We start from the raw sequence: 20,823 nt of genomic DNA, 5'->3' as shown, positions 1-20,823 counted from the left end.
CTCTTTTTTCCCTTGATGTTCTTCTCATCTTTATCAAACATAGTAGAACAGCTTTTGTATACATATGTATAAATAACATGTATATAATATATGTATTTCAGAAAAGATGAATTTTTGCCAAACTAAAATATTTGATTCCATTTGATGGACTTAGTATGAATAGTGTTGAGACCAGCTCGACAAGCAGGGTTTCTGAAAGTGCGATATGGCAAGAGAATGAGAAACGAGACACAAGAATTCAGAGAGAAGCGAGGATCAGGGGACCAACACCGCTCCAAGGTGAAGGTGCTGAAACTGAATCCAAGCCAGCTTTATTATACTTTCAGCCGTGAATGAAAGAATAAGTGGGGAGTTAAACCATAACTCATGTGGCCTTCAGGGCCAAAGAACAAAATGATCATTAATCATTGAGTAATTAGGAAACAGTAATCAATATCAAATCAGTAACTAATATTCTTATCTATAGATTTTCCACCAGATACGTAAAACATGTGACTCTGAGACGCCAGTTGAGAAACAGCCTGGGGTTGGTTTTCTGACCCCAGGATCATATCTTGTTTTCAAGATTATGAACTGTTCCTTCTGGACTTGTTCCAAGAGTCTCATGCCTTATAGCATCCAGTTTATCAATAATTATAAATTTCTTCTGCAGCCCTTGCCAGGGCCTGCTTTTCTTTTATTCTTCTTGTTTCCTACAAATAGAATGCTAGATTTCTAATAAAAAAAATAGATATGTAACAAGCAACAAAGGTTTACTCTATAGCACAGGGAAATATTGTTAATATCTTATAATAACCAATAATGTAAAATAATTTCAAAAGTAATACATATGTATATCTATAACAATCATTTTGCTGTGCACCTGAAACATAGTAAGTCAACTATATTTCAATAATATATATAAAGATAAAAAAATAAAATGTTTGTTTATTTTCTTTTTCCTTTTTAAACTAGATTCCACAGGAGTGATATCATATAATATTTAGCTTTTCCTGTATGACTTACATAACTTACTATGATAATCTCCAAGTCCATCCATGTTGCTGCAAATGGTATTACTTAGTTCTTTTTAAAGGTCAAAAGATATTTCAATGTATCAGATCAGATCAGTTGCTCAGTCGTGTCCGACTCTTTGCGACCTCATGAACCGCAGCACGCCAGGCCTCCCTGTCCATCACCAACTCCCGGAGTTCACTCAGACTCACGTCCATCGAGTCAGTGATGCCATCCAGCCATCTCATCCTCTGTCATACACCTAAAACATCTTTATCCATTCCTCTGCTGATGCACAATTAGGTTGCTACTGTGACTTGGCTACTATAAACAGTGCTGCAGCAAACATTGAGGTTCGTGTATATTTGGCTGATTCATGTCAATGTATGGCTAAAAACACTACAATATTGTAAAATAATTAGCCTCCAATTAAAATAAATAAATTATTTTTTTAGTTGTGGTTTTCTCTGAACATATATATCCAGAGGTGGAATAGTTGGGTCACATGGTAGTTCTATTTTTAGTTGTTTTTTTTTTTTTAATTAAATGAACCTCCATACTGTTCTGCATACAAGTTGGACAAAACTTAGACTTCCACCAATGGTGTAGGAGGGTTCCCTTTCCTCCAACTTTCTCCAGCATTTGTTGTTTATAGAGATTTTTATGTTGGTCATTCTGACAGATGTGAGGTGATATCTCATTGGAGTTTTGATTTGCATTTCTCTAATAATTAAAGATGTTGAGCATGTTTCCATGTGTCTCTTGGCAATCTGTATATCTTCTGTGGAAAAATGCCTATTTAGATTTTTTGCCCATTTTTGATTGTATTGTTTGTTTTTTGATACTGAGCTACATGAGCTGTTTGTGTATATATATTTTGAAGATTAATCCCATGTTGGTCTCTTCAATTGCAAATGTCTTCCATTCTGTGTATTGCCTTTTTGTTTTGTTTATGATTTCCTTTGCTGTGTAGAAGTTTTTAAGTTTAATTAGGTCTTATTTGTTTATTTTTGTTTTTATTTTCATTATTCTGAAATGTGGATGAAAAAAGATCTTGCTGTGATTATGCCAGAGAGTGTTTTGCACAAGATGTCCTCTAACAGTTTTGTAAAGTCTGGCCTTACATTTAGATCTTTGATCCATTTCTAGTTTATTTTTATGGTGTTGGAGGGTGTTCTAAATTCATTACTTTACATGTAGCTATCCAGTTTTCTCAGCACCACTTATTGCAGAGATTGTCTTTTCTCCATTGTATATCCATGCATTCTTTGAAGTAGATTAATTGAAGTTAGGTGTGAGTGTTAATTTCTTGGCAGTCTATCCTGTTCCATTGATCTATATTTCAGATTAGGTGCCAGGACTATACTATTTTGATGAGTATGGTTTTGTAGTAGAGTCTGAAGTCTGGGAGTCTGATTCCCCCAGCTTCATTTTTCTCTCTCAGAATTGCTTTGCTATTCAGGATCTTTTTTGTTTACATAAAGATTCTGTGGATGGTGACTAAAGAGATGAAATTAAAAGATGATTTCTCCTTGGAAGGGAAGTGTTAGCAACTCAGTTGTGTCTGACTCTTTGCAGCCTTATGGACTGTATCCTACTACACTCCTTTGTCCATGGAATTTTCCAGACAAGCATACTGGAGTGGGTTGTCATGCCCTTCTCCAGGGGATATTCCCAACCCAGGGATCACACCTGGGCCTCCTGCATTGCTGGCAGACTCTTTACAAACTGAGCTACAAACTAGGTTTGACAAACTTAGACAGTGTATTAAAAAGCAGAGACATTATTTTGTTGATAAAGGTCCAAATAGTCAAAGCTCTGGTTTGTTCCAGTAGTCATGTATGATTGTGAGAGTTGGACTATAAAGAAGGCTGAGCACTGAAGAATTGATACTTTCAAAATGTGTTGCTGGAGAAGACTCTTTAGAGTCCCTTGTACAGAAAGGAGATCAAATCAGTCAATCCTAAAAGAAATCAACCCTTAATATACATTGGAAGGGCTGAGGCTAAAGCTGAAGCTCCCATACTTTTGCCACCTGATAGGAAGAGCTGAATCACTGGAAAAGACCTTGATACTGGTAAAGATTAAAGGCAAAAGGAAAAGAAGGAAGCAGAGGATGAGATGGTTATATAGCATCACCAACTCAATGGACATGAATTTAAGTAAACTCTGTGAGATAGTGAAGGAAAGCAGTGCCTGGCATGCTGCAGTCCATGGAGCTGCAAAGAGTCAGACACGATTTAGTGACTGGCCAGCAACAACAAACAAAAGATTTTGGATTTGTTGTTGTTGTTGTTCTAGTTCAGTGAAAAATGTCAGTGGTTATCTGATACGAATTACACTGAATCTGTAGATTGCCTTGAGCAGTATAGTCATTCTGATGATATTAATTCTTCCAAATCAAGAACATGGCATATCTTTCTATCTGTTTGTGTCATTTCCGATTTCTTTCATCAGTGTGTTATAGTTTTCATAGCAGAGGTCTTTTGTACCCTTAGGTATGTTTATTCTAGGCATTTTATTAATCTGAGGTTATGGTAAATTGGTTTCCTTAAATTCCCTCTTTATTTTTCATTGTTAGAGCTTAGTGATCTCTATACATTTTGTATGCTACAATTTACTGAATTCATTGATGAACTCTAGCAGGTTTCTGGGAGCACCTTTTGGATTTTCTGTGTAGCATACTGTTTATGGGGTTCTCAAGGCAAGAATAATGAAGTAATTTGTATTCCCTTCTCCAGTGGAACAAGTTTTGTCAGAACTGTCCACCATGATCCGTCTGTCCTGGGTGGCTCTACATGGCATGACTCATAGTTTCACTGAGTTATAGAAAGCTGTGATCCATGTGATCATTTTGGTTATGTTTCTGTGATTGTGGTTTTCATTGTGTCTCCCCTCTGGTGGATTAGTATAAGAGGCCTCTGTAAGCTTCCTACGGAGAAGGTGATGGCACCCCACTCCAGTACTCTTTCCTGGAAAATCCCATGGATGGAGGAGCCTGGTGGGCTGCAGTCCACGGGGTCGCAAAGAGCCGGACACAACTGAGCGACTTCACTTTCACTTTTCACTTTCATGCATTGGAGAAGGAAATGGCAACCCATTCCAATAATGGGAGGGACTGGCTGTGGGGAAAACTGGGTCTTTCTCTGGTGGGTAAGGCCATGTTTAGTAAGTCTTTAATCCAATTTTTTGCTAATGGGTAGGGCTGTGGGAGAGAAAATAAAGTCTCTTACTGTTTCCATTGTTTCCCCATCTAGTTGCCATTAACATGAAGGTTAAGAGACAAAATTGTTAAAAATAACTATAGCTTCCATATTATATTAATGGATACACAATAAAATATGTAAACTAGAACATAACTAAATAAGAAGGATAATTCAGATTGATAGAATTTTCTCATGCAAATAAAAATTAAATTATCAGGCAAAGGAGAAAAGGAAAGATATACCCATATTATGCAGTGGCTCAATGGTAAAGAATCTGTCAGCAAGCTGCAGGAGACTCAGATTTGAATTTTTGGTAGGGAAGATCCCCTGAAAGAGGGCATGGCAACCCACTCCAGTATTCTTGCATGGAGAATCCCATGGACAGTGGAGCTTGGGGGTTTACAGTCAATAGGGTCACAAAGAGTCAGATATGACTGAAGCTATTTAGCATGCACACACAAGATGTATTATAAAAGCACTATAATAATCACCCATCAAAAATATGATAAACATACAAACAATAAAGAAACAGAATCAAACCATACAACAACAAAAAATCAACAACTCACAATAAAAATAGTAGAGACAAAGAAAACAATCAGAAAACAAAACAATCAGAAAGCAGTTAAAATTCCAATAGCAATTCTTAACCTTTTACTAATTAATCTGAATAAAAATTACTAAATCCTCCAATTAAAAGACATAGATTTGCTAAATGGATGAAAAACCAAAACTCAACTATATGTTCCTACAAGAGAATTGCTTAAGCTTTAAGGACACCACAAGACTAAAAGTGAAGAAATAGAAAAATGTGTTTCATGCAAATGGGAATCAAAAGAGAGCATGCATAGCTATACTTACATCAGAAAAAAATAGGCATTAGGAAAAAACTGTAGTGAGACAAGGATACTATACAATAATTAAGCAATTGATTCATACAGAGGATATAAACAATTATAAACACTTGTGTACCAAATATTGGAGTATGTAAAAATTGTAACAATTATTAAGAAATCTTAAGGGAGAAATAGTCAGCAATGCAATAGTTGTTGGGGTTTCCAATTCTCACTTTCAACAATGTATAGATTATCCAGACAGAGAATCAATAAGGCAACTTTGGACTTGAACTATACTTTAGAACAAATAAATATGATAGGTATATGCAGGACATTGCATTCAACAGCAGCAGAGTACACATTCAAGTGCACAAAAAACATTCTCCAAAATAGATTGAATGACACAACCCAAAAATTGTCTTAGAAAATTTGAGAAGATTGAAACCATACCCATCATCTATTCAGACCACAATGAAATTAAACTAGAAATCAATACCAAGAGAAAGTTCGAAATTTTACAAACTGTGGAGATTTAATGAAAACACTTCTTAGCAAAAAATGGGTCAAAAATCAAAAGGAAAATGAGAAACCGTCTTGAGACCAGTGAAATCAGAAGTTCAACATATCAAAGCTTATTTATCTAATGCTACAAAAGTAGTTCTAAGAGGGAAATTCATAGTGATAAATGCCTACATTAAAAGACATGACATATCTCAAATAAACAACCTCAATTTACATCTCAAAGAATTAGAAAAAGAAGGAACTAAGCCAAAAGATAGCAGAGGAGAGAAAATAACAAATGTGAGATCTGGGGTGAAAATGAATTAGAAACTAGAAAACAATTTTTTAAAAAAATCAGTGAATCTAAGTATTGGCTTTTTCAGAAGATAAAAATAGCTGTCAAAATGTTATCCATATTAAGAAAAAATAGGCAGGACTTACATAAATAAAATTAGAAATGAAAGAGAAAGCATTACAATCAGTACCACAGCACACAAATGCAAAGGATTATGAGAGATACTATTAACAATACGTATCAACAAATTGGATAACCTTGAAGAAATAAGTAAATTCCTAGAAATAAACAATCTTCTAAGATTAAATCAGGGAGAAATTTTAAAAAGGGGAGCAAATTAATAATAAGGATACAAAAATTGAATTATGAATCAAAAACTTCTCAACACAGAAAACACCAGGATCAGATGGTTTCACTGGTAAAGTATAATGAGAACTTAGCAGAATCAATCTTTCTCAAAGTCTTTTTAAATATTGAAGAAGAGGGAAAATTTCCAAACTAATTTTATGAGGCCAACATTACACTGATAGCAAAGTCAGATAAAACACTATAGAAAAAAATAATTACAGATCAATATCCCTGGTGAGTATACATGCAAAAATTGTCAATAAAATAACAGAAAATGGAATTCAGCAGCACATTATAAAGAGCATTCACCATGATCAAGTGATAATTATCCCTGAGATACGAAGATAGTTCAACATATATGAATCAATAAATGTGATCAGTTCAGTTCAGTCACTCAGTTGTGTCTGACTCTATAACCCCATGGGCTGCAGCATACCAGGCTTCCTTGTCCATCACCAACTACCATAGCTTGCTCAAATTCATGTCCATCAAGTTGGTGATGCCACCCAGCAATCTCATCCTCTGTCATCCCCTTCTCGTCCTGCCTTTGATCTTTCCCAACATCAGGGTCTTTTCAAATGAGTCAGCTCTTCGCATCAGGCGGCCAAAGTATTGGAGATTCAGCATCAGTCCTTCCAATGAATACTCAGGACTGATTTCCTTTACGATTGACAAGTTTGATATCCTTGCAGTCCAAGGGACTCTCAAGAGTCTTCTCCAACACTACAGTTCAAAAGCATCGATTCTTCAGCACTCAGCTTTCTTTATGGTCCAACTCTCACATCCATGCATGACTACTGGAAAAACCATAGCTTTGACTAGATGGCTTCGTCAGCAAAGTAATGTCTCTGCTTTTCAATATGCTGTCTAGGTTGGTCATAGCTTTTCTTTCAAGGAGCAAGCATCTTTTAATTTCATAGCTGTTTTCACCATCTGCAATGATTTTGGAGCCCAAATAAATAGTCTTTCACTGTTTCCATTTTTTCCCCATCTATTTGCCATGAAGGACCGGATGCCATGATCTTTGTTTTTTGAATGTTGAGTTTTAAGCGAGCTTTTTCACTCTCCTCTTTTAATTTCATCAAGAGACCCTTCAATTCCTCTTCACTTTCTGCCGTAAGGGTGGTGTCATCTGCATATCTCAGGTTATTGATATTTCTTCTGGCAATCTTGCTTCTAGCTTGTGCTTCATCCAGCCTGGCATTTCACATGATGTACTCTGCATACAAGATAAATAAGCAGGGTGACAATATACAGCCTTGACATTCTCCTTTCCCAATTTTGAACTAGTCCTTTGTTCCATGTCCGGTTCTAACTATTGCTTCTTGACCTGCATACAGATATCTCAGGAGGCAGGTAAATAAATGTGATACAACACATTAAAAATCATATATTAGTAGATACACAAAAAGCACTTGACAAAATATCACTTTCTTGATAATGATATTCAACAAATTGGGTATAGAAAAATGTTCCTCACCTTAATTAAGATCATGTACAACAGGGTCACTTTTAACACCATATTCAATGCTGAAAAGTTTTTTTTTTTTTTTTTTTTTTTTTAGAAGTTGAATATTTTATTATTAAATTGTTTATTCTCCTGCAAGGCTGTTGCTTCACTGTATAAAAATAGCACCAGCAAACACAGTGTATTACAAAATTAAGATAGTAATATTCTTCGCTGGACACTATACAACTAACAAACTTTTCTCCACTGGCAGTTATTTCTAGTGGAAAGATAATTTTGACCCAAATCCAAGGATAGCTGTAAGCAAGTTACAAGTCATATAAGGTTTAAGATAACCATGTTATCCTTGAATTACATAATTTTTGTAATTAGTTTTACCAGAGATAATTTCAGGAATTCTGAATATTATAACTGGAGCCTAGCCTAAAAATCACAGGATGCTGTGGAAAAAGATGCAGTGTTTATCTGAAGTCATTAGAAAGTTAAGGGGTATTTTCTTCAGGAAACATTGTTACAAGTAGTTTCTTTTGCTAAAAGTTGCTTTCTAAATATCTATCTACCACTAATTTAAGACAACTATGCTAGATTAAGTTGTTTCAAAGTAGTTTATTTAGGGGTTCCAGTTTCACTCCTCAATAGATTTTATGTATTTCTCATATGCTTCTTCACTCATTAGTTCATCTAGTTCTGAAGGGTTACTGAATGTCATCTTGATCAGCCAACCGTCTTCGTAACAAGACTTGTTGACAAGTCCTGGATTTTCTGCTAGAGCTTTATTAATTTCAGTTACTTCTCCTGATAGAGGAGAATAGAGTTCACTAGCAGCTTTCACACTTTCCAAAGCACCAAACTCCTCTTGTTTGTTCAACTTTGTCCCAACTTCAGGCAGACTACATTAAACAACATCTCCCAAAGCTTCCTGTGCAAAATTGCTGATTCCCACTGTTCCGACACCATTTTCTGTTGTTACCCATTCGTGTTTTTCTGTGAATTTCCGCACCGACAGCAGAGCAGGGCCGGTGCGCAGCTCCCGGACTGCACCCGCTCGCAGTCCCCAGGGCCGCGGCAAGCAGGGCGCGCTGGGTGCCGAGATGGCGCGCAGGCCGCCGACCGCGGCCCGCACGCTCCGCACCGCGCGCAGCGCCATGTTCGCACGGGTGCCAATGCTGAAAAGTTTAAAATGTTCCTTCTAAGAATGGGGAAAAAAATGATTCTCATCCTTTCCATTCACACTTATCACAGTTTCAGAGGTCCTACCCATAGCCATGAGGTGTGAAAAATAAACAAAAGGTATTAAAATACAGAAGGAAAAGGTAAAATTACATTTGCAGATAGCATGATTTTATATTTATCAAATTAGAAAGATGCAAAAAAGTGTTTAAACTAAAAATCAATTCAAATAGTGGAAGAACACAAAATCAACAGTGAGAAAACAAATATTAAAAAAATTTTTTTAATTTGAAAAAAATAAAATGGTGATCTCTTTCACAATAGTGCCAAAATCAACAAAACACTTAGAAATTAATTTAACCAAAAAGATGGTGGGCCTGAACACTGAAAACTACATACCTTTGATGAAAGAAATTAAAGAAAACAAAAATAAATGACAATATATCTTGTTTTCTTGGATTGGTAGAATTAATATTTTTCTAATGTCCAAAGCAATTTACAGATTTAATGTAATTGCAGTCAAAATTTCAATACCATTTTTCATAAAATAAAAATTACCATATAAAATTTATATGGAACCACAAAACACCCATTATAGCAAAAGCATTTGTGAGACAAAACAGAAAAACATGAAAACTTCACACTACCTATTTCACATTGTATTGCAAAGTTATAGTAATCAAAACATTATGGTACTGGCATGGGCACATAGAACATAGGAGTAGAATAAAAAGTCAGACATAAAGGTACACTTATGCAGTCAACTAATTCTTTCTTTATTAATTTTTAATTTGCCTTACAAAATTGTGTTAGTATCTGCTGTCTGTACAGCAGAAATATGTTGGTCTTGTTCAATAGCGTCCAACTCTGGGAACTCATGGTCTGCAGCACGTCAGTGATCTTTCCTTCATTATCTCTCAGAGCTTGCTCAAAGTCATGTCCTTCGAGTTGGTGATGCCATCCAACTATCTTGTCCTCTGTTGTCACCTTCTCCTCCTGCCTTCACTTTTTTCCAGCATCAGGGTCTTTTCCAGTGCTCTTTGCATAAGATGGCCAAAGTATTGGAGCTTCAGCTTCAATATTGGTCCTTCCAATAAATATTCTGAGTTGATTCCCTTTAGGGTTGAATGGTTTGGTCTCTCTGCAGTCTGATGGAATATCAAGAGTCTTTTCCAACACCACAGTTTGAAAGCGTTATTTTTTTGGTCTCAGCCTTCTCTATGGTCTAAGTCTAACATGACTACTGGAAAAAACATAGTTTTGATTAGACAGACCTTTGTCAGCAAAGTTATGTCTTTGCTTTTTAATATACTATGTAGGTTTGACATAGCTTTTCTTCCAGGGAGCAAATGTCTTTTAAGTTCCTGGCTGCCGTCACCTTCCACAGTGATTTTGCAGCATATATATATTCTCTTTCTGACCTACTTTACTGTGTGTGACAGACCAGGTTCATAGCCATCACTAAAAGTGAAACAATTTTACTCCTTTTTATGGCTGAGTAATATTACATTGTACCTATACACCCTTTATTCATTTATCTGTTGATGGACATTTAGGTTGCTTCCATGTCCTGGCTATTGTAAATAGTGTTTCAGTGGACATTGGGGTGCATGTGCTTTTCTGAACTATGGCTTTCTCTGGGTGTATGCTGAGTAGTGGGAGTGCTGGGTTTCATCATAGATCTATTTTTAATTTTCTAACAAACTTCAAGATTGTTGTCCATAGTGGTTGTATCAATTTACACTCCAACCAGCAGAGTGAGGGTTCTGTTTTCTCCACACCCTCTCCAGCACTTTTTATTTGTAGTTATTTTGATGATGACTGTTCCAACTGGTGTGAGGTGATAACTCATTGTAGTTTTTACTTGAATTTCTCTAATAATTAAGGATTTTGGATATTTTTCATGTTTTTGTTGGCCATCTGTATGTCTTATTTGAAAAACTTTCTATTTACCTCTTCTGCTCATTTTTGTTTGTTTGTTACTTATATTGAGCTCCATGAGCTGTTTGTACATTTTGGAGATTAATTCCCTGTCAGTTGCTTGGTTTGCAAATATATTTTCTCATTTTGAAGGTTGTCTTTTCATCTTGCTTATGGTTTCCTTTCTGTACAAAAGCTTTTAATTTAAATTGAGTCCATTTGTTCATTTTTGTTTTTATTTGCACTACTTTACAATATGGATCAAAAAGATCTTGCTACAGTTTATGTCAAAAAGGGTTCTGTTTATATTTTCCTCTAAGAGTTTTATAGTTTCTGGCTTTATATTTAGGTCCTCAATTCATTATAGGGGCTTCCCTGGTGGCTCAGATGTAAAAGAATCCAGGTGCAACATAGGAGACATGAGTTTGATCCCTGGGTTGGGAAGATACCCTGGAGAAGTGAATGGCTACCCACTCCAGTATTCTTGCTTGGAGAATTATATAGACAGAGGAGCCTGGTGGGCTACAGTCCATGGGTTCAGTGACAGACTTTATTTCTTGGGCTCCAAAATCACTGAAGTTGGTGACTGAAGTCATTAAATTAAAAGATGTTTTCTCCTTGGAAGAAAAGCTATGACAAACCTAGACAGTGTATTACAAAGCAGAAACATCATTTTGCCAACAAAGGTCCATATAGTCAAAGCTATGTTTTTTCCAGTAGTTATGTAGACCATAAAGAAGGCTGAGCACCAAAGACTTAATGCTTTTGAACTCTTTTGGAGAAGACTTTTGAGAGTCCCTTGGACTGCAAGGAGTTCAAACTAGTCAATTCTAAAGGAAATCAAACCAGAATATCCATTGAAATGACTGATGCTGAAGCCCAAATACTTTGGACACCTGATACAAAGAGCCAGCTCATTGGAAAAAACCCTGATGCCAGGAAAAATTGAAGACATGAGGAGAAGGGGATGATAAAGGGCAAAATGATTGAATGACATCATCATCTCAATGGACATGAGTTTGAGCAAACTCTGGGAGATGGTGAAGGACAGGGCAGCCTGGCATGCTGCAGTCCATAGGGTCGCAAAGGGTTGGAAATGACTGAACAACAGCAATCCATTATGAGTTTATTTTTGTGTATGGTGTTAGGGAGTGTTGTAGTTTTATTCTTTTATATATGACTGTCCACTTTTCTCAGCACAACTTATTGAAGATGTTGTCTTTTGTCCATTGTATATTTCAGCCTCCTTTGTCATAGATTAGGTTACCATAGATGCATAGCTTATCTCTGGGCTCTCTATCATGTTATATTGATGTATATTTCTGTTTTTGTGTCATTACAATACTGTCTTGATTACTGTAACTTTGCACTGTAGTCTGAAATCAGGGAGCCTGATTTCTCCAGCTCCATTTTTCTTTCTCAAGATTGCTTTGGCTATTCAAGTTCTTTAGAGTCTCCATACAAACTGTATTTTTTTTTTTGTTTGTTTTAATTCTGTGAAAAATGCCGTTAGTAATTTGATGGGGATTGTATTACATCTCAACATAGCTTTGTGTAGTATAGTATAATAATTTTCACAATACTTATTCTTACAATACAAAACACAGCATATCTTTCTATCTGCTTGTGTCATCTCTGATTTCTTTCATCAACTTCTTATACTTTTCAGAGTAGAGATCTCTTTTCTCCTTAGGTAGGTCTATTTCTAGGTTTATATTTTCTTTTGTTTCATAGTAAATGGGATTGTTCCCTTAATTTCTCTTTAGTATTTTTCATTGTTAGAGTTTAAAAATGCAAGAGAATGATATGTATTAATTTAATATTCCAATCTTTACAAAATATATTGATTAGCTTTAGCAGTTTTCTGGTGACATCTTTAGGAATTTTTATGTATAGTTTCATGTTATCTGCAAACAGTGACAGCATTTATTGTTTGTAGATTTTTTGATGATGATTTGTATTTCTCTAATAATGAGCAACATTGAACATCTTTCATGTGTTTGTCAGTGATCTGCATGTCTTCTTTGGACAAATGTCTGTTTAGGTCTTTTCCCCCCTTTTTGATTGGGTTGTTTGTCTTCCTGGTATTGAGCTGTATGAGCTGCTATATATTTTGGAAATTAATCCTTGTCAATTGTTTCATTTACTATTATTTTCTCCCATTCTTTTCACCTTGCTTATTGTTTCCTTTGTTGTGCAAAAGCTTTTAAGTTTAATATTGTCCCACTTGGTTACTTTTGTCTTTATTTCTGTTACTCTAGGAGGTGGGTCATAGAGGATTTTGCTTTGATTTATGTCATCAAGTGTTCTTCCTATGTTTTCCTGTAAGAGTTTTATAGTTTCTGGTGTTCATTTAGGTCTTTAATCCATTTTTATTTTATCTTTGTGTATGGTGTTAGGAAGTGTTCTAATTTCATTCTTTTACAGGTAGCTGTCCAGTTTTCACAGCATCATTTATTGAAGAGGCTGTCTTTACCCCATTGCATATTCTTGCCTCCTTTGTCAAAAATAAGGTACCCATAGGTTCATGGGTTTATTTCTGAGCTCTCTATCTTGTTCCATTGGCCTATATTTCTGTTTTTGTGCCAGGACCATACTGTCTTGATAACTGTAGCTTTGTAGTACAGTCTGAAGTCAGAAAGTTTGATTCCTCCAGCTCCATTCTTCTTTCTCAAGACTGCTTTGGCTATTCGGGGTCTTTTGTGTTTCCATATGAATTCTGAAATTTTTTGTTCTAGTTCTATGAAAAAATGCCACTGGTAATTTTATAGGGATTGCACTGAATCTATAGATTGTGTTTGGTAGAATAGTCATTTTCACAATATTGATTCTTCCTACCCAGGAACATGGACTATCTCTCCATTTGTTTATGTCATCTTTGATTTCTTTCATCAGTGTGTTATAATTTTCTCTGTACAGTTCTTTTGTCTCCTAAGGTAAGTTTATTCCTAATATTTAATTCTTTTTGTTTCAGTGGTGAATGAATTGATTCCTTAATTTCTCTTTCTGAATTTTCATTGTTAGTATATAGAAATGTAAGTGATTTCTGTGTATTGATTTTGTATTCTGCAACTTTGATAAATTCACTGATTAGCTCTAGTAATTTTCTGATACTATCTTTAGGGTTTTCTATGTACAGTATCATGTCATCTGCAAACAGTGATAGCTTTACTTCTTTTCTGATCTCGATTCCTTTTATTTCTTTTTCTTCACTGATTGCTGTAGCTAGGACTTCCAGACCTATGTTGAATAATAGTGGTGAAAGTGGACACCCTTGTCTTGTTCTTGATCCTAGGGGGAATGCTTCCAGTTTCTCACCATTGAGAATAATTCTTGCTGTAGGATTATCATATATGGCCTTTACTATGTTGAGGTAGGTTCCTTCTATGCCCAATTTTTGAAGAGTTTTATCTATTTCTGCTTTATTGACTATGCCAAAGCCTTTGACTGTGTGGATCACAATAAACTGTGGAAAATTGTTCAAGAGATGGGAATACCAGACTACCTGACCCGCCTCTTGAGAAACCTATATGCAGGTCAGGAATGAACAGTTAGAACTGGCCATGGAACAATAGACTGGTTCCAAATAGGAAAAGGAGTACGTCAAGACTGTATACTATCATCCTGCTTATTTAACTTATATGCAGAGTACATCATGAGAAATGCTGGGCTGGATGAAGCACAAGCTGGAATCAAGATTGCCAGGAGAAATATCAATAACCTCAGATATGCAGATGACACCACCCTTATGACAGAAAGTGAAGAAATAAAGAGCCTCTTGATGAAAGTGAAAGAAGAGAGTGAAAAAGTTGGCTTAAAGCTCAATATTCAGAAAACGAAGATCATGGCATCTGGTCCCATCACTTCATGGGAAATAGATGGGGAAACAGTGGAAACAGTGTCAGACTTTATTTTTGGGGGGCTCCAAAATCACTGCAGATGGTTACTGCAGCCATGAAATTACAAGACGCTTACTCCTTGGAAGGAAAGTTATGACCAACCTAGATAGCATATTGAAAAGCAGAGACATTACTTTGCCAACAAAGGTCCGTCTAGTCAAGGCTATTGTTTTTCCAGTGGTCATGTATGGATGTGAGAGTTGGACTGTGAAGAAGGCTGAGCACTGAAGAATTGATGCTTTTGAACTGTGGTGTTGGAGAAGACTCTTGAGAGTCCCTTGGACTGCAAGGAGATCCAACCAGTCCATTCTAAGGAGATCAGCCCTGGGTGTTCTTTGGAAGGACTGATGCTGAAGCTGAAACTCCAGTACTTTGGCCACCTCATGTGAAGAGTTGACTCGTTGGAAAAGACTCTGATGCTGGGAGGGATTGGGGGCAAGAGGAGAAGGGGACGACAGAGGATGAGATGGCTGGATGGCATCACAAACTCGATGAACGTGTGTTTGAGTGAACTCCGGGAGTTGGTTATGGACAGGGAGGCCTGGCATGCTGTGATTCATGGGGTTGCAAAGAGTCAGACATGACTGAGCGACTGAACTGAACTGAACTGAATCATAAATGTGTGCTGAATTTTTTCAAAGGGTCTTTCTGCATCTATTGAGATGACTATATGTTTTTTTTTATCTTTCAATTTGTCAATATTCAAACAATCACATTGATTGCTTTGTAGATATTGATGGATCCTTGCATACTTGGAATAAACCCAACTTGATCATGGTGTATGAGCTTTTTGATATGTTGCTGAATTCTGTTTGCTAAAATTTTGTTGAAGAGTTTTGCATCTATGTTCGTCAGTGATATTGGTCTGTAGTTTTCTTTTTTAGTGTTGTCTTTGTTTGGTTTTGGTATCAGGGTGATGGTGGCCTCATAGAATGAATTTGGAAGTGTTCCTTCCTCTGTAATTTTTTGAAAGAGTTTTAGGAGGATAGGCATAAGCTCTTCTCTAAATGTTTGATAGAATTCTCCTGTGAAGCCTGGTCCTTGGCTGCTGCTTTTGGGGAGATTTTTGATCACAGCTTCAATTTCAGTGCTGGTAATTGGGTTGTTCAAAATTCCTACTTCTTCCTGATTCAGTCTTGGAAGATTGAACTTTTCTAAGAACTGTCCATTTCTTCCAGTTTATCCATTTTATTGCCATATAGTTGTTCATAACGGTCTCTTATAATCCTTTGTATTTCTGCATTGTTTGTTGTAACCTCTCCTTTTTCATTTCTAATTTTGTTGATTTGATTCTTTTCTCTTTTTTTCTTGATGAGTCTGGCTATGGATTTGTCAATTTTGTTTATCTTCTCAAAGAACAAGCTTTTAGTTTTATTAATCTTTACTGTTGTTTCTTTCACTTCTTATTCATTTATTTCTGCTTGGATTTTTATGATTTCTTTCCTTCTACTGATTTTGTGTGTGTGTTTTGTTGTTGTTCTTCTTCTTTTTCCAGTTGTTTTAGCTGTAAAGTTGGGTTGTCTATTCAATGTTTTTCTTGTTTCTTGAGATAGGAATGTATTGCTATAAACTTCCCTCTTACAACTGCTTTTGATGCATAGCATAGGTTTTGAGTTGTGTGTTCATTATCATGTGTTTCTAGAAATAATTTGATTTCTTTTTTGCTTTCTTCAGTAACCGGTTGGTTATTTAGACACATGTTGTTTACTCTACATGTTTGTGTTTCTTAGTTTTTTTTTTTTTTTTTTCTTGTAATTGATACCTAGTTGTTTTGTTTTTGGAGAAGATGCTTGATATTATTTCAATTTTCTTAAATTTACTGAGGTTTGATTTGTGACCCAAGATGTTGTCTATCCTGGAGAATGTTCCATGTGCACTTGAGAAGAAAATGTATTCTTCTGCATTTGGATTGAATGTCTTGAAGATATTTATGAGATCTATCCCATCCAATGTATCATTTAAGACTTGTGCTTCCTTATTAATTTTCTGTTTTGATAATCTGTCCATTGGTGTGAGTGGAGTGTTAAAGTCTCCTCCTATTATTGTGTTACTGTCAATTTCTCCTTTTATGTCTGTTAGTGTTTTTCTTATGTATTGAGGTGCTCCTATGTTGGGTGCATAGATATTTACAATTGTTATGTCTTCCTCTTGGACTGATCCCTTAACCATTGTGTAGTAGCCTTCCTTATCTCTTGTAATCTTCTTTATTTTAAGGTGTATTTTGTCTGATATGAGGATTGCTAATCCAGCTTTCTTTTGCTTCCCATTTGCATGGAATATATTTTTCCATCCACTCACTTTCAGTCTATATGTGTCTTGAGGTCTGAAGTGGGTTTCTTGTAGACAGCATAAATATGGATCTTGTTATTGTATCCACTCAGCCAGTCTGTGTCTTTTGGTTGGAACATTTAATCCATTTACTTTTAAAGTAATTATTGATATATATATATGTTCCTATTGCCATTTTCTTAATTATCTGGGGTTGATTTTGTAGATCTTTTTTCTCCTATTGTATTTCTTGACTATATAAGTCCCTTTAACATTTGTTTTAAAGCTGGTTTGGTGGTACTGAATTCTCTTAACTTTTGCTTGTCTGAAAAGCTTTTGATTTCTCCATCAATTTTGAATGAGATCCTTTCTGGGTACAGTAATCTTGGTTGTAGATTTTTCCTTCAGTCCTTTAAATATATCCTGCCATTCCCTTCTGGCCTGCAGAGTTTCTGCTGAAAGATCAGCTGTTAAGCATATGGAGTTTCCCTTGTATGTTACTTGTTGCTTCTCCCTTGCTGCTTTTAATATTCTTTCTTTGTGTTTAATCTTTGTTCTTTGATTAGTATGTGTCTTGGCGTGTTTCTCCTTGAGTTTATCCTGTATGGGACTCTTTGTGCCTCTTGGACTTGATTGGCTATTCCCTTTTCCATCTTGGGGAAATTTTCAACTATAATCTCTTCAGAAATTTTCTCATACCCTTTCTTTTTCTCTTTTCTTTCTGGGACCCCTATAATTCAAATGTTGGTTTATTTGATATGGTCCCATAAGTATCTGAGACTGTCCTCAGCTCTTTTCATTCTTTTTACTTTATTCTGCTCTTCAGAAGTTATTTCCACCATTTTATCTTCCAGCTCACTGATTCGTTCTTCTGAAGCATGTATTCTGTTATTGATTCCTTCTAGAGTATTTTTAATTTCAGTAATTGTGTTGTTTCCTTCTGTATGCTTATTCTTTAATTCCTCTAGGTCTTTGTTAATTGATTCTTGCATTTTCTCCATTTTGTTTTCAAGGTTTTTTTTATCATCTTTACTATCATTATTCTGAATTCTTTTTCATGTAGCTAGTCTATTTCCTCTTCATTTATTTGGACTTTTGTATTTCTAATTTATTCCTTCATTTGCATAGTATTTCTCTGCCTTTTCTTTATTTGTTTTAACTTATTATGTTTGAGGTCTCCTTTTCCCAGGCTTCAAGGTTAAATTCTTTTCTTCCTTTTGATTTGTTCCCTCCTAATATTGGCCCAATTGTTTGTGTAAGCTTCATATAGGGTGAGATTTGTGCTGAGTTCCTGTTTGTTTTTCCTCAGATGGGCAAAGCTGAGGTAATCCTGACAGCAGATGCTGTCAGCAGAGCAAGGCTGAGGGAATCCTGACAGCAGACAGGTAATCCTGTTTGCTGATGATTGGGTTTCTACTTTTTGTTTGTTTGTTTGTTTGTCGTTTAGATGAGGCTTCTTGCACATTTTGGTACTGGTGGTTGGATGATGCCAGGTGTTGTATTCGAGCAGTTTCCTTTGTGGGAGTTCTATCTGAAACTCCCTAGGGTTAGTTCTCTGGTAGTCTAGGGTCTTGGAATCAGTGCTCCCACTCCAAATGTTCAGAGCTTGATATCACTTCTTCCCTTCCAAGGGGCATGTTGGGCAAAGCCATGCTTGGCTAATATGGTTGGGGTTCAGAAGCCCTCAGGACCTTATATGTTCCTCCAGACTCCTCTCTACTTCTTAGAAATGGAGGCCCCTCCACCTGTTTGCCTCACCCTCAAGGCAGGTCCAGCTTAAAGCAAAGATATTTCCTTTCTCTTCCACAGTTAAAATTTTCCAGAAAAACCAGCCACCAGAGGCTAGTGTGTCTTGATAAACCAGCACTGAAGTTGTTCAAGCCAAGGACAGCTGAGCCATCCCAGAGGGTTTGGGTGACCAGCACCTCCAAGGGCACCAAGGCGCACGGTCTGTTTCTTTCTTTTTCTCTTTTTTGGTATTCCCATTAGACAAATGATACTTTTTTTTTTTTTTTAGTTTTTCCATAGTCCTTAAATGTTCTGTTCTCTTTTCTTTTCATTCTTTCTTCTCTCTTTCAGTTTCTGAGGATTCTATTGAATCATCTATCTTAGAGATACTTTCTTCAGTTGTATCCAATCTACTAATGAGCCCATCAAAGCCATTCTTCATTTTTATAGCAGTGTTTGTTTATTTTTAATCTCTAGCTTTTGTTTTCTGGTTCTGTCTTAAGATTTTTATCTCTCTGCTTACATTTCCTATCCTTTTACAAAATATTTATTTGTCTTTGCTGGGTCTTAGCTGCAGCTTGCAGGATATTTGATCTTTGTTGCATCATGTGAATTGTTTATTTGCAGCATGTGGGATCTTTAGTTGCACGTGAGATCTAGTTCCCTGACCAGAGATGGAATCTGGGTCCCCTGCATTGGGAACATGGGGTCATAGCCACTAGACAACCAGGGAAGTTCCTATGTATTCTTACATGCAGTAGACTTTACCACTAGAACACTGAGTATATTTATCACTGTTGTTCTATATTCCCAGACTGATAATCCCAACATTCTTGGTATGTCCTGATGCTTGCTCTCTTCAAATTGTGTGTGTGTGTGCGTGTGTGTTCAGAGGTGAGGGTCTTTGCCTTGATACATATTATAATTTTTTTCCTTTATAGCCAGAAATGTTGTACTGGGTAAAAAGAACTGTAAAAAGGTAAATAGGCCTTTACTAAAGTGTGTGAGATGTGGGGGCAGGGAAAATGTGTTGTAGTCCTAAAATCAGGTGTCAGTTTTTTAGTGACCCTGTTTTTAGACTGTTAAATTCACAAATGTTTCTCAGGTTTTTTATTTCCCCTTAGTTGGGTCAGAATGGTTTAGAACGGGCTAGAATTGGGTATTTTCCTTCTTTCATGTGGAAAGCTAGATTCAGCTATAGTTGGGTACTGCCCTTGTGCCAGGAAGTTAGGTTTTGATAATACGCCAGCAGGTTAGGTTCTCATTAACTAATTTCCTCTGGTGGTGGGCTTTTCTTAGAAGAACACATTGTTTTGGCATATTTCAAAATTGTTCCTTTTTCCTGTTTCATACCATAAGCAAGATTGTTGTTTTTCTCCAACATTTACTGTTAGAACCTTGTTGAGTTCCTGGAGTTAAATCTCACAGTATTGTAAAGGACCCCCTAAGATTTTGTCCCAATTGAGTTTTCAACTCTGAGTTGTCCACACTGAGCTTCCAGCAATTCATCAGTTACAGTTTGGGTAACTGATTCCCAAGTATATTCTGATCATGAGTCTCTGCTCAGGCAAACCATGACTCCAGTATTGAGTACAGCAGTTTGCCCTTTGCTCTACCCAGCAGAAGAGATGTTGATTTTTCTGTCACTTCAACTTTTCACTTGTTGTTAGGATAGAATGGTAACCTCTAAGCCACTTATCTAACTGGAACCAGAAGTTTGATATGTATCCCCACTCAGATTTCTTGAGGTATACTTGTCAAATAAAACTTGTATAGACCAATATGGTGACATAGTCTCCCTCACAAGAAGACCTAGCAGCAACTATCTAAAGAAAAGACACCAGAGTGGAAATCCTGAAACCCAAGAGTGAGGCTGAAGCAACCCCTGGAACACAGGGAGACTGAAAAGGACTGGTTCAAAATTGTAAGAAGGGTGGCTATACTCTGACCACATTGCCATCCCACCCCCAGGCCAGCATAAAGTCATACCAAGAGGGCCTTCCTGAGCTTATAGTTTCCCTAGTGGGGAAAAAAATGAGCCCAGAGTGAACATAGAGCTTCCCTAGTAGTGTGAGTCACTTCCTAGGAGGCCCACTCATGTCTAACCTCACAGACGTGGCAGTAAAATTGGCAGAGCTTGACCACTATAAATCAGATTGTGACAGAGAAGTAGCTGGGGCTTTTAGCAACC

General features: G+C 36.4%; 1 pseudogene; it reads right to left on the bottom strand.

Moving 5' to 3' along the window:
• Positions 1 to 8,238: 8,238 nt before the first annotated feature.
• Positions 8,239 to 8,819, bottom strand: LOC139181735 (glycine cleavage system H protein, mitochondrial pseudogene; annotated as a pseudogene).
• Positions 8,820 to 20,823: the final 12,004 nt, after the last annotated feature.

This window comes from Bos indicus, chromosome X (assembly GCF_029378745.1).
Source record: "Bos indicus isolate NIAB-ARS_2022 breed Sahiwal x Tharparkar chromosome X, NIAB-ARS_B.indTharparkar_mat_pri_1.0, whole genome shotgun sequence".
Taxonomy (NCBI): domain Eukaryota; kingdom Metazoa; phylum Chordata; class Mammalia; order Artiodactyla; family Bovidae; genus Bos; species Bos indicus.
This window is presented reverse-complemented; position numbering and strand designations above follow the sequence as displayed.